At 34.9% G+C, this 13,108-nt stretch overlaps 1 protein-coding gene and 1 pseudogene across 3 annotated transcripts in view; one reads left to right on the top strand and one right to left on the bottom strand.

Annotated features, from left to right (window-relative positions):
- SYT1 (synaptotagmin 1) overlaps positions 1-13,108 on the bottom strand; it is a 540,189-nt gene that overhangs the window by 461,023 nt on the left and 66,058 nt on the right. The window lies entirely within an intron of this gene.
- Positions 5,589-5,807, top strand: LOC117202006 (uncharacterized; annotated as a pseudogene).

The following is a 13,108-nucleotide window of genomic DNA, read 5'->3' as shown; positions in this document are numbered from 1 at the left end:
CAAACAAGATGAACCAGGTGATGGAGCTTTGTCAATGGTGATTAACAAGGTGAGTTTTACATAGTTTATTAGAGAAATATCCAGGAAGGCACAAGAACCATAATGATGAGGTGTAATTGAGGTGTTTTGCAAAGGCTTTTCAAAGAAACTGTGGCATTGTACAACTTGCCACGAAAACTTAGAAGTCTGTTTTTTCAAACCTGATATGCCATGCTTTTTATACTAGTTTTAGTATTTGCCATAGGCTAAAGATGTGGTCCAGAAGACAGAGCTAGTGGAGAAATCTAATCACGGATGTGATGAAAAGAAGGGGTAGATGACTGAGAACTGTATCCTTAAGTGGATTATTGACTCCTTAAAAATTATTGTGCTCTGTTTTAAAAAAATTAGTAAATATCTCCTTATTCAATGAATATTAATGAATATTTATTGAATATCTACTAGTTTTAGCCTACTATAAAGAGAGTGATATGGAAATAATAAACATAGAACGCCCTGGCCACTTTTCTGATAATTTCATAGAACACATACAAAATTTAACACATCATTTTAATCGATGTCCTCATTCTCCTGTTACATACATATACAATTGTAGTTCAGTAGGGTGAAGTGGTAAGTCAGAAAGAGCTCATTAGAGGTAGACACGGAACTAATACCCTATTTTACTAACATAGTAAGCTGGTTCTACCTTTTAGGCAATTAAGGAGACAGATAAATTTACAGTTAACCCCAAAACAAAGAAATAAATGCTTTCAAACAGTGGAACCCAATCCACAGAACTTCTGAGAAGAACACAGACACTTTCACATGGAGTGGTCACAGACTACTGGCCATTTGGATCTTAAAGGAAAGTAGGTTTTTTTGTGGGGGAGGGTAGGACACAATTGACAGAGGCCATGAGAATAGCTTAGAATTCTAGAAAATTAGGCATATTTGGAGAATTGCTGGATCAGTTATAATCTTGCCCAAGTAACAAAAATTGTCTAGAGACAAAGGTTGAGGGCCAATTTTGATGGACTTTGAACACCAGAAATAGGAAGACTGAACATGTGGCAATAGGAATCAGTGACTGCATGGATTAATGCGGTGCTTTAGGAAAATTAAATAGATAATTTTAGGGTTGAAGAGCATGGAGGTTGAATGGAGGGAATGGGGGAGAGAGAGAAAGAGAGAGAGATTCATTCTTTTCTTTGGACTTGAGCTTTGATGATGTTTGTTGAGTGAAGTGTCGGTAAAATTTCTTGGGATAAATTGATGGGTTCACCATAATGACACTGAAGCTATACACAAGGATGCTTGGGTTTGGGGGTCAAAAGGAAGATAGGGAGCCAGATTCCAGTGTCCTCAATGATTAGAAGACAGTGTGTCTGGGATGTGTATGCAGAGTAAGGGTCTTGCAGACAAAGAAAGTGATGGTATTTGAATGCATGGAAATTTAGAATGTTATTCCCATTTTCAGCCCTCACCTCCCCACTCCCCCATCCCCTTCTGGCTGTAGTGGAATGTACAGCCTCCACTTGAGTTGCCTTTGTTTCTTGTCAAGTGAAGAAACTGGAAGTTTATTAGCTAAAGGAAGAAGAAAGAATATACTGTAAAGAAATGTGGAATGTAGGTCACAGAATACAGAAAAGAGATTGTGAAGACAGCTGGTTGTAGAAATAACAATTGATGGGAAATATCTTCTGTAATAGAAATCTTGTATTTTGACCACTAGTCAAAGACAGCAGGATTAAAGAAAACATGATGAGTGTGAATAGGGTCCAGTTCCATATGGTGGCCCAATATTGAATATTGATGAAAAGTTCCCTTTTATTTATTTTTTTCAAAGCATGTAGTGAGTGTAATACATTGTTTCCCTAAAACTTTGTAGATGCCTTGGACTAATCCACTAATCTAACTTGACACGTTACTTTACAATTTTTGAATTCTACTGATTTACCAAAAGCTTCAAGAACCATGGCCTTTTTCTTTAGGAAAAGTGTACCTAAAAAATAAAATTGAACTCCAAGAGATCATCTAAAAATCTTTTGTTGTAGACTAACTTCGTCACGTTAAATTTTACTTGAAAAATGTGGAACATTAATGGAACTTGGAAACATTTGTTTTATTTTGTTCTTACAATATTTGATCTCTATAAAATAAAAAACACAAAGATGCCTTAAAAAAGAAATAAAGAGAATGTTGGAATAGAGAACTGAAATCAGCCAGGAGACTCAACACTTCTCATGATTGTCCTCACCTGCCCTGAGGACAGAACAATAAAGAAAAACTAGCTTCAACCGGATTTAGAAGAAAAATATTAAAAACCAGCATTTGCTGAGTAATGATTAAGTACAGAGCATTGTGCTAGGCTCTGGCAACTAGCATTCAAGGACTTCTCATTAAGGTGCAGAGATGTCAAAAGCTACTTTATACAGCTATCTATATTCATATTATAGATTTATGTATATATCCTGAAGTCTTACTAAATATAGGTACCAAAAGTTAAATAACCAATGGATATGGAGATTAGTAAGATTTTAGGGAGGAATAGCACTTGATCTGGACTTTTAAGATATGACATGAGAAACACTAAAAATGACAGTCATTTTAGCCATCACTGCCTTCCATTGATTATCTTGCGATTGCAGAAGGCTATTGTAGGATGCTTACATCGTCTTTATAATAATAATAATACCTCCTTCTGAACACTTATTACCGGGCCACATCTGCAATGTTCATAGTAAGTGCAGAAAGTAAATCTAGGGTTCCTATTTCTTTCATGTAACCTGAATGCCTGTGTGGACGTTGGTTTAGACTAGAGTTAGTTTCTCCTGGAGGAAAGGGACTGGATTAAATATCTGGAGATCCTCCCAGCTGTGTAATTATTTTGTATCGATTTTAATTATCCACAAAGCATGAAACTGCTGAGAGCCTGATTCCAAAGCTACGACCGAAGTGTTCCAGAGTCCTACCCTTTCCCCTGCTAATTCAGTTCCCCTGTCTTTACAGGAAAATTAATGCTGCAGATAAAGCTTTAGGTAGCATTTGTCTTTTAACAGTGAAAATAAGGAACTTAAATCCTTAACAGTAAGATTTAAGTTTAGAAGCTTACTGTGTAAGTTCAAAAGGTGACTTTGATCCCAGGTGTCTAGAAAAACAAGAATATGAAAAGCCACATTCTCTTTAATAATGCATTGTCTACATTTACATTTAAATGAAATATCCTTTGAAATGCTTTCTTTTACATCAAACTATTCAACAGTTCATTCTATAAAGTAGGTTTACTTAAAAAAAAAAACCTGATTAGAAGTTTTAATCTATGTTGAGAAATTCAGCAGTACCACAGATCTTAAGGCTTTCCATATGCACATATGTCTACCTCATTTGGCAACTGCATGATGGATGTTCCCCTGAAGCAACAGATGTTTACACACAAAACATTCTTATTCTATAAATCCCGAGATGAACAAAGAATAGCATTAGCCAAAATACTATTCAGTTTTAGAGATTCTTCAGCAAGGCATCCCTGATTTTTGGCAATTTCTAATCTGCTAATTGGTTTTGTCATCAGTAGGGTCTACAAAAACAACCTAGGTGTGAGCTACACAAAGATAGCAGCTGTTCCCGTAATGTTACTGTGCAGAGTTATACTGCCTGGATAGCTTAGATTTATGCCTCTGGTCCAATCTGTCAGCTTCTTTCAAAATTATTTTTTAATTTGTGTTATGAATGAATCATGAATGATGAATCACAGGACTTCACAACATTTACTTTATTGATGAATTATTCTTTTCTATAATTTAGTATGCCCAGCATGCTTATGTGTGTGTGAGTCTGTATGTACATTTTAGGACCTTTTTTTTATTTCCTTGCACCTGTGCAAATAGATGGAGGGTCATTATCCTAGGTGATATGTCCACAGAAGTCAAAGAGTAAAAAAGGCATTATTAATAGCAGTGAAACACTCCAGATGTAAATCCAGTGACCTGCTGCTAATTCACAGTTTATGGTGATGTTTCCTTATCAGTAGAGCCACACTTCTCAATTCCTTTTCCACGACTAGCTTTATCCTATCAAACCCAGAGGAAAGGTAGAGTCTTCAGACATGGCTTACTGAATACTGGCATGATTAGGACCTGCTGTCTGATGGTTGTTTGACGTTATATATTCTTTCAGTGTCCTATTTACTTAAAGAGCACTGCTAAAGGAGAAAGAAATAGAAGGAAAACGTTGGAAAGGAAGAGTGAGGAGAGAGGCCCCAAGAATTCAGCTGCTATAAGAATGGCAGAAGGAAACAAAGAAAGAAGAAAAGTAAAATGACTTTAAGCCCTTGCTCTGATTCTTTCAAATATAGTTCAAAGACTCCCAGTTCCAAACCCTTACATCTACTGTTAACTGCCTCATCTTCACATCCCCTCACACGGTCAGCATCACATTACACCATAAAATTATGATCTCAGCAATCCCAGTCACATCTGCTCTTTCTCCAATAACTGGAAAATCATATCTAATTACCCACAACAGCATTCAAAAAATAGGTATTAGAGAGCTTTAGTTTTCAGAGAATTAAGAATTAGCTAGGTAGTTCTTTTTTATCAACATTTTTATGAGTTATTTTATTCTAAATAATGTTTCAGCATTATAGGACTATAGAATTTTCCAGAAAGTAAGGCTTTTTGTTTAAGATTCTGAAGGAGGACGAGAATTCATAATTATCACTGTCTCCTTAACAGGATGACATATAAACTTTCTCTTTTAATTCCAGTTTGAAGGTAAGAAGCTGCTAGTATAAGAATAAGGCTATTCTGCTTAAGTAATTGTTCAGCATAACTTACCTAAATTTACTTATCTTTATAGTATAACAACATCTCTTTTCTATGCATCATGATGGCTAAGTTCAACACAAGTACTAAAAATACTACTACTAATCGTATTTCTATGATAATCTATGCAATTCCAATAATTTATTTCATTATTGTTTGTTACTAGAATAAATATCTAATTTCTTCTCAACTTACAAAATTTAAAGGCCCCAAAGGCAGCTTCTCAAGACATAAATAGTTGGTAACAGAGTAAAGAAGAGTACCAAAGCATCATCCCTATTGTTACTTCCCCTTTCCAGAAGTCCAAATGAGTCACACCCAGAGGTCCACAGTCAAAGAACCTTGGAGAAGAAGTCCAAATTATAACATAATCACGACATAATATATTGCTCAAGTTGGTCCCTCTCTGCTTGACTAAACTTTAGTTATCTTCCTGACTCTAAGCCCTTGATCTCTCTTTTCTTAGAGCATTTACTTTAGAAAACATATCATTGTAAAATCCTTCTCTGCTCCTTTGAAATGTAAATATCTTTCAAAGGCCCTAGCCAGTTTTACAACCCACAGATGTCTTTCTCAAAGACCTGGAAGTCATTCCTTTGAAATGTAACCATCCAGGAAGACAGTACCTCTATCTTTCAGTGTCTGTAGGAAGGTAGAAGCCTAAATTTGATAGGTGCCTTGCTCCAAGTTGTAAAACTATCTTCCTTTTCCTGTAGGTAAATCCAATTAGCAAACAAAGGCAGACTTAGAGGCCTCCACGCACCTCTTAAAACTCTCCTGCCCAGCTTTGCGCAGTGGCAGTATCGTAGCCAATGAGGTTTATCCGAGGCGTGATTATTGCTAATTGAAAACTCTCCTGCCCTTTTTTTTTCCCTGGAGTAGAGCTCAGATTGAGTTCCGGTCTCTCCCTCCTGTTGCAATAGCTTTGAATTAGGGCTTGTTTATGCAAAGTTACCAGACTGGGTTACATTCAGAGAAAATTATTTTCCACATTCACTAATAAATAAAGAATTTATATTTCTTATTATTTAGTAAACATGAAAGTTTGCCTACTTTATAAGGAAAAATTGTAATTAAACATATCTTCTAATGCTAATCTCCTAAATAATCTAAAAAAATAAACAGGCATATCTGCAAAGCCAATTCACAAGAATTATATTGAAAGCTGTTTAAAATATGTAACATATATGTAATGATTTAAGAAACCTTAAATAGCCAGGTCTAATTTCCCAGCTAAATAATAGAGAACATACAAGTCATCATTTGAACTTGACTCCTTAGGGTTCAAGTCCCAAATCATAGTGTTCAAGTTATTAGCAAACTTAGAGATACTGCTGATTCAACTACCATTGAAGGAAACATGAATACTTTGTCGTTATCTAAGTAAACATTCCTAAATAGAATATATTCTATTCATCAGTTAACCTTTTCTATATTAAAATTATCCTTTTAAATTGTACATTCTTAGAAGAAAATGTTTAAATTTTCTCCTAACTTTACCACTCTAAAAGAAGTGATATAAGTACAGTGAAACTCAATAATTGATTTTGATGATAATGAAATAATTTTCTTCCAACTTTTGTTTATCTTATATCCAAAACCTTACCTATTTACTGTGTCTCTCTTCTTTAACATCAAAGGAAATTTGAGACTTTATACTTTGAAATATTTTATGAGGCTGCTCAAATACTGGTTTCTAGATGATATGATCTAGATGGGCTTCCTCTGCTCTGAGATACATATATAGCTAAGGTGGCCACAGAAGAATACACCCATTTCGAATGACTTTACAGCAAACTTCGTAATTTATGTATACTCTTATCTCTAACAATTTGCCCTGCTAGGAAAGATTGTCTCTTTTTTTGTTTTGACCTGTACAGATTTCTCTTAAATGCTATCTAAAAGCCTTCATTGGCAAATGACTAACTGAAACCAGTATATAAAAGCATGTTAATCTCAGAAAGGATTAACATCATGGGAACACCTCCCCCACCCCCCATTTAATTACCCATATAAGAGCAATTAATCTCATATTTTTATTTACCCAGACTGAACGCACACTTCAATTTCCAATCTTATGTATTTGCCTCCTTTTATGGAGGCATCCTACTTCTGTTCTGTTCTTTTCTATAATATTTAGCCTCCCTTCTCGGAAGTAATGTTATCTTTACCAAAGCAACAAAATTTAGGTTGCACCACACATGAGCCATGCCTATGTCGTAGCTGTATGGCCTAGCATACCACTGGCTCCTTCCAGGAACTCAAAAATTTCTTAATTGAATGAATGTTTCAGTAAATCAATGAGACCCAAAAACTTGCCTCTCAGAAACTTATCAGCAGAGAGTCTGCATTGGACTTTAGAGCAACGTTCTAAATGTGACCATTGACACCCAGGGGATGAGATGTCTCTGATGTCATCACAAGAAGCCTAATTTCCCCATAGCTGCCCTTCTGTTCAAAGACAGAATTCAAATTATCTAGGCCCAGAATGCACCACCTTTAGATCTTACATTTTAAATTTGTCTGAGTTCAATTTTAGTCTTTTTTTTTAAGTGCTTGCTGCCCTTAATTCATTGGAAAAGGATCCAACCAAATCTAAAGTTACAAGTAAGGTGTGATTTCTGTGGAGTACAAGCAAGAGTATGGTCCTTTGTTTTTTCACACCTCAGTTACCAACATGTGATGTGACCTGTTAGAATCTGTAAATTCTATTATTCTAAATAGAATAATAATATTTTATTATTAATAGATATACTAATAATATCTATCTAAATTCTAGATATTCTTTACCTCCAAGAATTTGGGGGTCCTGCAGCTGCTCCCTGTGCTTGTACTATTCTCTAAAGAAAGAGGTTGTATACCAACTTCATCAGAGAGAGTCTTGGATTCTTTCTGTAGTAAATTTCAGTGTACCTTTTCCGAAAACAGCTCATATTTAATTATAATTAACATATTTAGCACTTTAGATTTTTCACTTCAACATCTAGTTTTTTACCATATAAACAACCCATGTTTTGACAGGTCTTCTCACTTGCAGATGTGCGATAAAACCAGTGATTTTAACATCTCAACTCCTGCTTGTTCAGATGACTCCTAGGTCTTTCACAATTGGAATGGATTGATACTGACTTTGGGTCAGGAAGCCAAGTTAGCAACAACACCAGAAAGAGATATAATATTGCTTTTACTCATCCCAAAGGATTGCCATAAAGATCAAACAAAAATATTTTATAAATTTATAGATTTTATTCAAGCCTATTTACTCAATAAAGCTGTATTAAACATTCTTTCATTGGGGAAACCATGGCCCATAAGACATATAAACTGCTTCCCTTAACTATAGATTACCCTCAATTTCTTCTAATAAATTTCCTGTTTCTGGAAAGCACCAAACACACAAACCAGGCATGTTTCTTTAAAGCTTAATTCCATTCCCTCTCTCTTCCCTTTTCTCTCTTAAAGAGGCAAAACAAGCATATAAAAAGACAACTTGCCTTGCAGATTTAAGAAAAAGTATCTGTGATGTACGTTTATGACAAGTATTCAGAAAGTATTAAACAATTCCTAAAATGGATTATCTCCCAGGGGATCCAAAACATGTAGAGGATGTTTGACCCGCATCTCTAGTCTTTCAAATGGAATGGATTTAATAATCTGTATTTGAAAAATAGTAATATTCTTCCCCGTGGTCTGAACTTGACAAGTGGCTTAGGTTGTAAAGAAACTGGCATCTCTAGAAACTGGACATTTAAACCTAAATCAAAATAAAAATTTTTTATATTGCTGGATTCAAGGATTTAGAAGCCATAAGAATGGTTTTCCTGGGCTACTCTTGATGATATATGACAAAATTTTTATTTAGGAAGTTATATGTATTTTTCAACCTTTTTCACTTTCCCTCCCCAAACTTTAGTCTTCCTTCTTCAAATTAGAGTTTCTTAGAGACTCTATAGCTCAGCCAACAAATTCTTTGAGAACCTCCAGACTCACAGAAGTTGACACACTGGGGTCAACACTGTTCTAATATTCGTCACACAGATTCACTTAAACCATGTGCATCTCAACCCACAGAGGTGGTAGAATATATTATGTATGACCTAGGTATATCTTAACAGGCATATCCTTTTAATGCAGAGAAAAGTAAGTTAAAAATATTACTGAACTTGACTGGTTAAAGGATTTCCTCAAAAATCAAACAAATAATTTCCAAGGCTACCACGAGTGATGCCTGATAACCTTTATAATTTTGGACATCTTGGTACGACAGACATTTGCTGTACGTACAATTTTAAAAATTTTTTACACGAATAAGACTTTTTCAATTTTTGTGTTTCAGAAGGCTGTAAGAGTTTAGTAGCCTATAACTGAAGTGAGGAAATAAAATGAATCAGTTTTAATATGAAAACTGTTTTAGCAGAATTCAATGGACTGCCTCTTATCCAAATGAATGTATAATTTTTATAATCTTTGATTTTTATTGATAAGAATTGATAGGAGTTAAATAAGCTCTAAGTAGAGCTCTTATATTGTTCCCTGAAGGCAACTAAAAAGAAAATTACAAGAACAGTCAGATAAAAAAAAATGGTGGCTATAAGATTGTACAAAATGTGATTTCCATGTGATGTTAGCATTTACACAAAATTTCAAAACTTCACATAGCAAACTTGAAGTGGATTTTCCTTTTTTTTGCTAGTATGATAAACTTTATTTAATTTTATTTTTTAACATCTTTATTGGAGTATAATTGCCTTACAATGGTGTGTTAATTTCTGCTTTATAACAAAGTGAATCAGCTATACATATACATATATCCCCATATCTCGTTACATCTCCCTCCCACCCTCCCGATCCCACCCCTCTAGGTGATCACAAAGTACCGAGCTGATTTTCCTGTGCTATGCAGCTGCTTCCCACTAGCTATCTATTTTACATTTGGTAGTGTATATATGTCCATGCCACTCTCTCACTTCGTCCCAGCTTACCCTTCCCCCTCCCCGTGTCCTCAAGTCCATTCTCTGGATTTTCTTTTTAAATAAAACTGAAATCAAAATATTTTAAACTGACAGCTTAATTATAAACCTCATTACCACAGGGATCCTTTTAAAATTAGTATTTTTATGAGTAGATAATTTGGGGGACACAAATAGCTTTGTAAGTGTTTAAAAATACACCTAATTGGCATTCAATATAATCCTATGAGATAAATAAAAACACTGACATACCTCCCACGAATATATAGGAAGAAACTGAGGTACAGAGAGCATAAAGGCAGCAGGCATATATTCTCCTAGTTGCCGCTCTCAGGCTAGGGTACAAACTACAATTATTAGGGAAGTCATTATGGTAATAAACGAACAAAATAAATATAAGAGGAAACCCAACCCAACCCAACCCTAAATTTGGATATTCAGATTATATTCTGAAGATGTTTAGATTTGGAGGAAGAACCAAATTTAGCCTCTCATAATTTCACAAACAAGGGCATAAACCAAAAATACCACTAAGGATGAAAAGGAGACATACTTTGCAGCGAGGGAAAGTGGCTGTCCAAACACACCGGTAGACTCAGCCATGCACAGATTCTGACATGATGATGTCTATCAGAGTCATCCTTGTCGAGCCATGTCAAATGTTAGGAATTCTTATCGAAAGTGGCTCTTGTGCTAGCTATTCCTACGTGGACAGGAGAGGTGGCTACAGAAAAGATTCTGCTTTTCCCAACACTACCTCTCCTGACTGCTTAGTTCTCTACCTGGTTAGATCAGGGAAGTTACCTGCATGATAGGCACACTTTGCCCCCCAAAGCTCCTGTCTTTTCTGCAGAGGCAATATCAGATAAATTGGCCCACCTCTGTTGACAGAACGTAGGCAGCATCCAGAGACACAGAACAATTGAAGCTGGTAGAAGTCTGTTAGAATTCTCAAAGGAAAACTATGAAAATAACTCCTAAGATAGAAATAAATAAATCCATCATGGCCACACACGCGTTCACTCACTCCTAAGTAACCAACTGGAATTCTCAAGACGTGGATTGAAGTCCTCAATTCTATGGGCAGAAGCAAGCTCGAACCGGGATCTGAGTTTAGATGTCTCATGTGACAACTTATGCCTCAGCTTTACGTGTTGATCATTTTAACCTTCGGCCATTGAAGAGATAAATCGAATTCAGTAGATCAAATCCTGGTTATATCACTTAATTATTTTCAAACCTTAACCACTCTCCAACCTCCAGCTATAGAGCATAACTAACTTGACAGTCCTAGAAAAGATTTTCATTCTGTCCTTTAGTCATTTTTAGCATGTAAGAGTGCCAGAGCCTCAATCACCCTTCCCAAATCTAATGACCATCTTAGGCTTCACAGCTTAGTGCTATTTCTAAAAGTCTCTTAGTCATTAGCTCTATCTATTTTTTCCCCCAATTTCTGACTTTTTTGTTTACCATGTTAATTTTTCTTTAATTCTCTCCTCCCTATTCCCAGGGCTGCATTCTGTCTTTTTTGAAAATGTGTTCTGATATATTTCCATTGTATTTTTCCTTTCACCTCCGCCTTCAGTTTTTCACTGTCAGTTTTCTTTATAGGATTTTGCTCTTTTTTACAAATAGGTCTACCCAATATGTCTCTCTCTGAATTACCAATAAGTACCTATAAGTCAGCATAAAACTGTACATATATAACTACCAAAGGTATCTTGATATTTGACCTTATAAAGTACTTTTTCATACATTGCATTTTGATATTTTCAACCACGTTTTACCTTGATAATTTTATTATCAATCACATTTTACAGATAAGAACACTGAGGCTCAGAAGAAATATATGACATCTACCGAGTCACATGGCTAGACAGTTGCCATGTTTTCTGTCTATAAATTCTATGACTTTTCATTACATCATTTGACTTTTCTATAAAGTTTAGCTTTTGAAAAACTATCTTTTCCTAATCAGATAGGTAATAACTGCTAATTGATAATCATGCACGACAAAGTTGTTAAATTAGAAAGTAAAATTACTGAATAAAAAGTCTTCCTACCCTCTCCCAAAATAATTGCTGTTAATAACTTTTTGTGTATTTATACAGATTCTTTGATTTATTATTTTTATTAATTATTTCAGATACAGGATAAAAGTATATATTATTTTCTGCAACCCTATTTTAACAATTTTTTTTAGTTAAACATCTTAAATTTCACCTTAAAACTACCCTGTAACTAGCAGATACTCACTTGAATCAATAGAATGGAATGGAATGGAATGGAATAGAATAGAATAGAATAGGATAGGATAGGATAGGATAGGATAGGATAGGATAGGATAGGATAGGATAGGATAGAATAGAATAGAATAGAATAGAATAGAATAGAATAGAATAGAACTGAATTAGAAATAGGCTGGGATCTGGTCCCAAATGGTCCCTCTGTGTTGGCACTTTATTGGGCATTTAAGGCAGTGTCACATTCAAGTTACAATGTTCAGATTATGGAAAGATCAATTAGAACTATTATGGTAAAATAGCACCAGACTGTTTGACAGAATCCAACTGATAACATTGTTTAATTATTCTTCCTGCAGTGCAGGACTTCATAGCATCTTCAAACTCCGGGATTCTGAAGGAGAACTTTGGTCTGATGTTAGGTTCCTTGTTCATGCTGATAGAATTTGACCTTCAACTTCAACAGCATTATTTCCATTTTATTCCCTTCTCATACAGGAAATTTTGGATTAAAACTATCTACCATATTTCCAGATGATTACAAGAGAAATCAAATACTAGCTTTCATATTCTTTGTTCTCAAAATGAATGCATGTGCTATACTGGGATAATTCCGGTCAGCCAAACCCGAGTGATTGGATTCATGATTCAGAATGTGTTAGAATTCACTATATAGTTTAGTATAACTGTCAGTAACAACATGACATGTCTTAAGGATAGTCTCAGATTTCCTGCGATTGCCCTATTTGTGGTATCATTTCTATGTCCCAAATTCTGGATTTTTAAAAAACTTACGTTTCCTGCTGTTTTTTGTTTTTGCTGTTTAATGAAGTCACAAACTTTTCTAAGGTCATAGTTGTTCCTCTATGATCTTTACTTCAGTTTTTTAAAAAGCTGCATTAAGTGGTAAATATATTAAATTATTTAATTGATCCAAAGGTAAAAGAAGCCTAGAGACAAATATAAAATCATCTATATTGCTAAATTATACGATCTCTTAGCAATGATTAAATGCAGGGGTAATGATTTATACACAGAGGTAAAACATTGTATGCTATATCTTACACAAATTATTCCCAATTGGATATGA

The sequence above is a fragment of the Orcinus orca genome, chromosome 11 (assembly GCF_937001465.1).
Source record: "Orcinus orca chromosome 11, mOrcOrc1.1, whole genome shotgun sequence".
Taxonomy (NCBI): Eukaryota; Metazoa; Chordata; class Mammalia; order Artiodactyla; family Delphinidae; genus Orcinus; species Orcinus orca.
The sequence above is the reverse complement of the archived record's forward strand: the minus strand, read 5'-3'. Positions and strand labels throughout refer to the sequence as shown.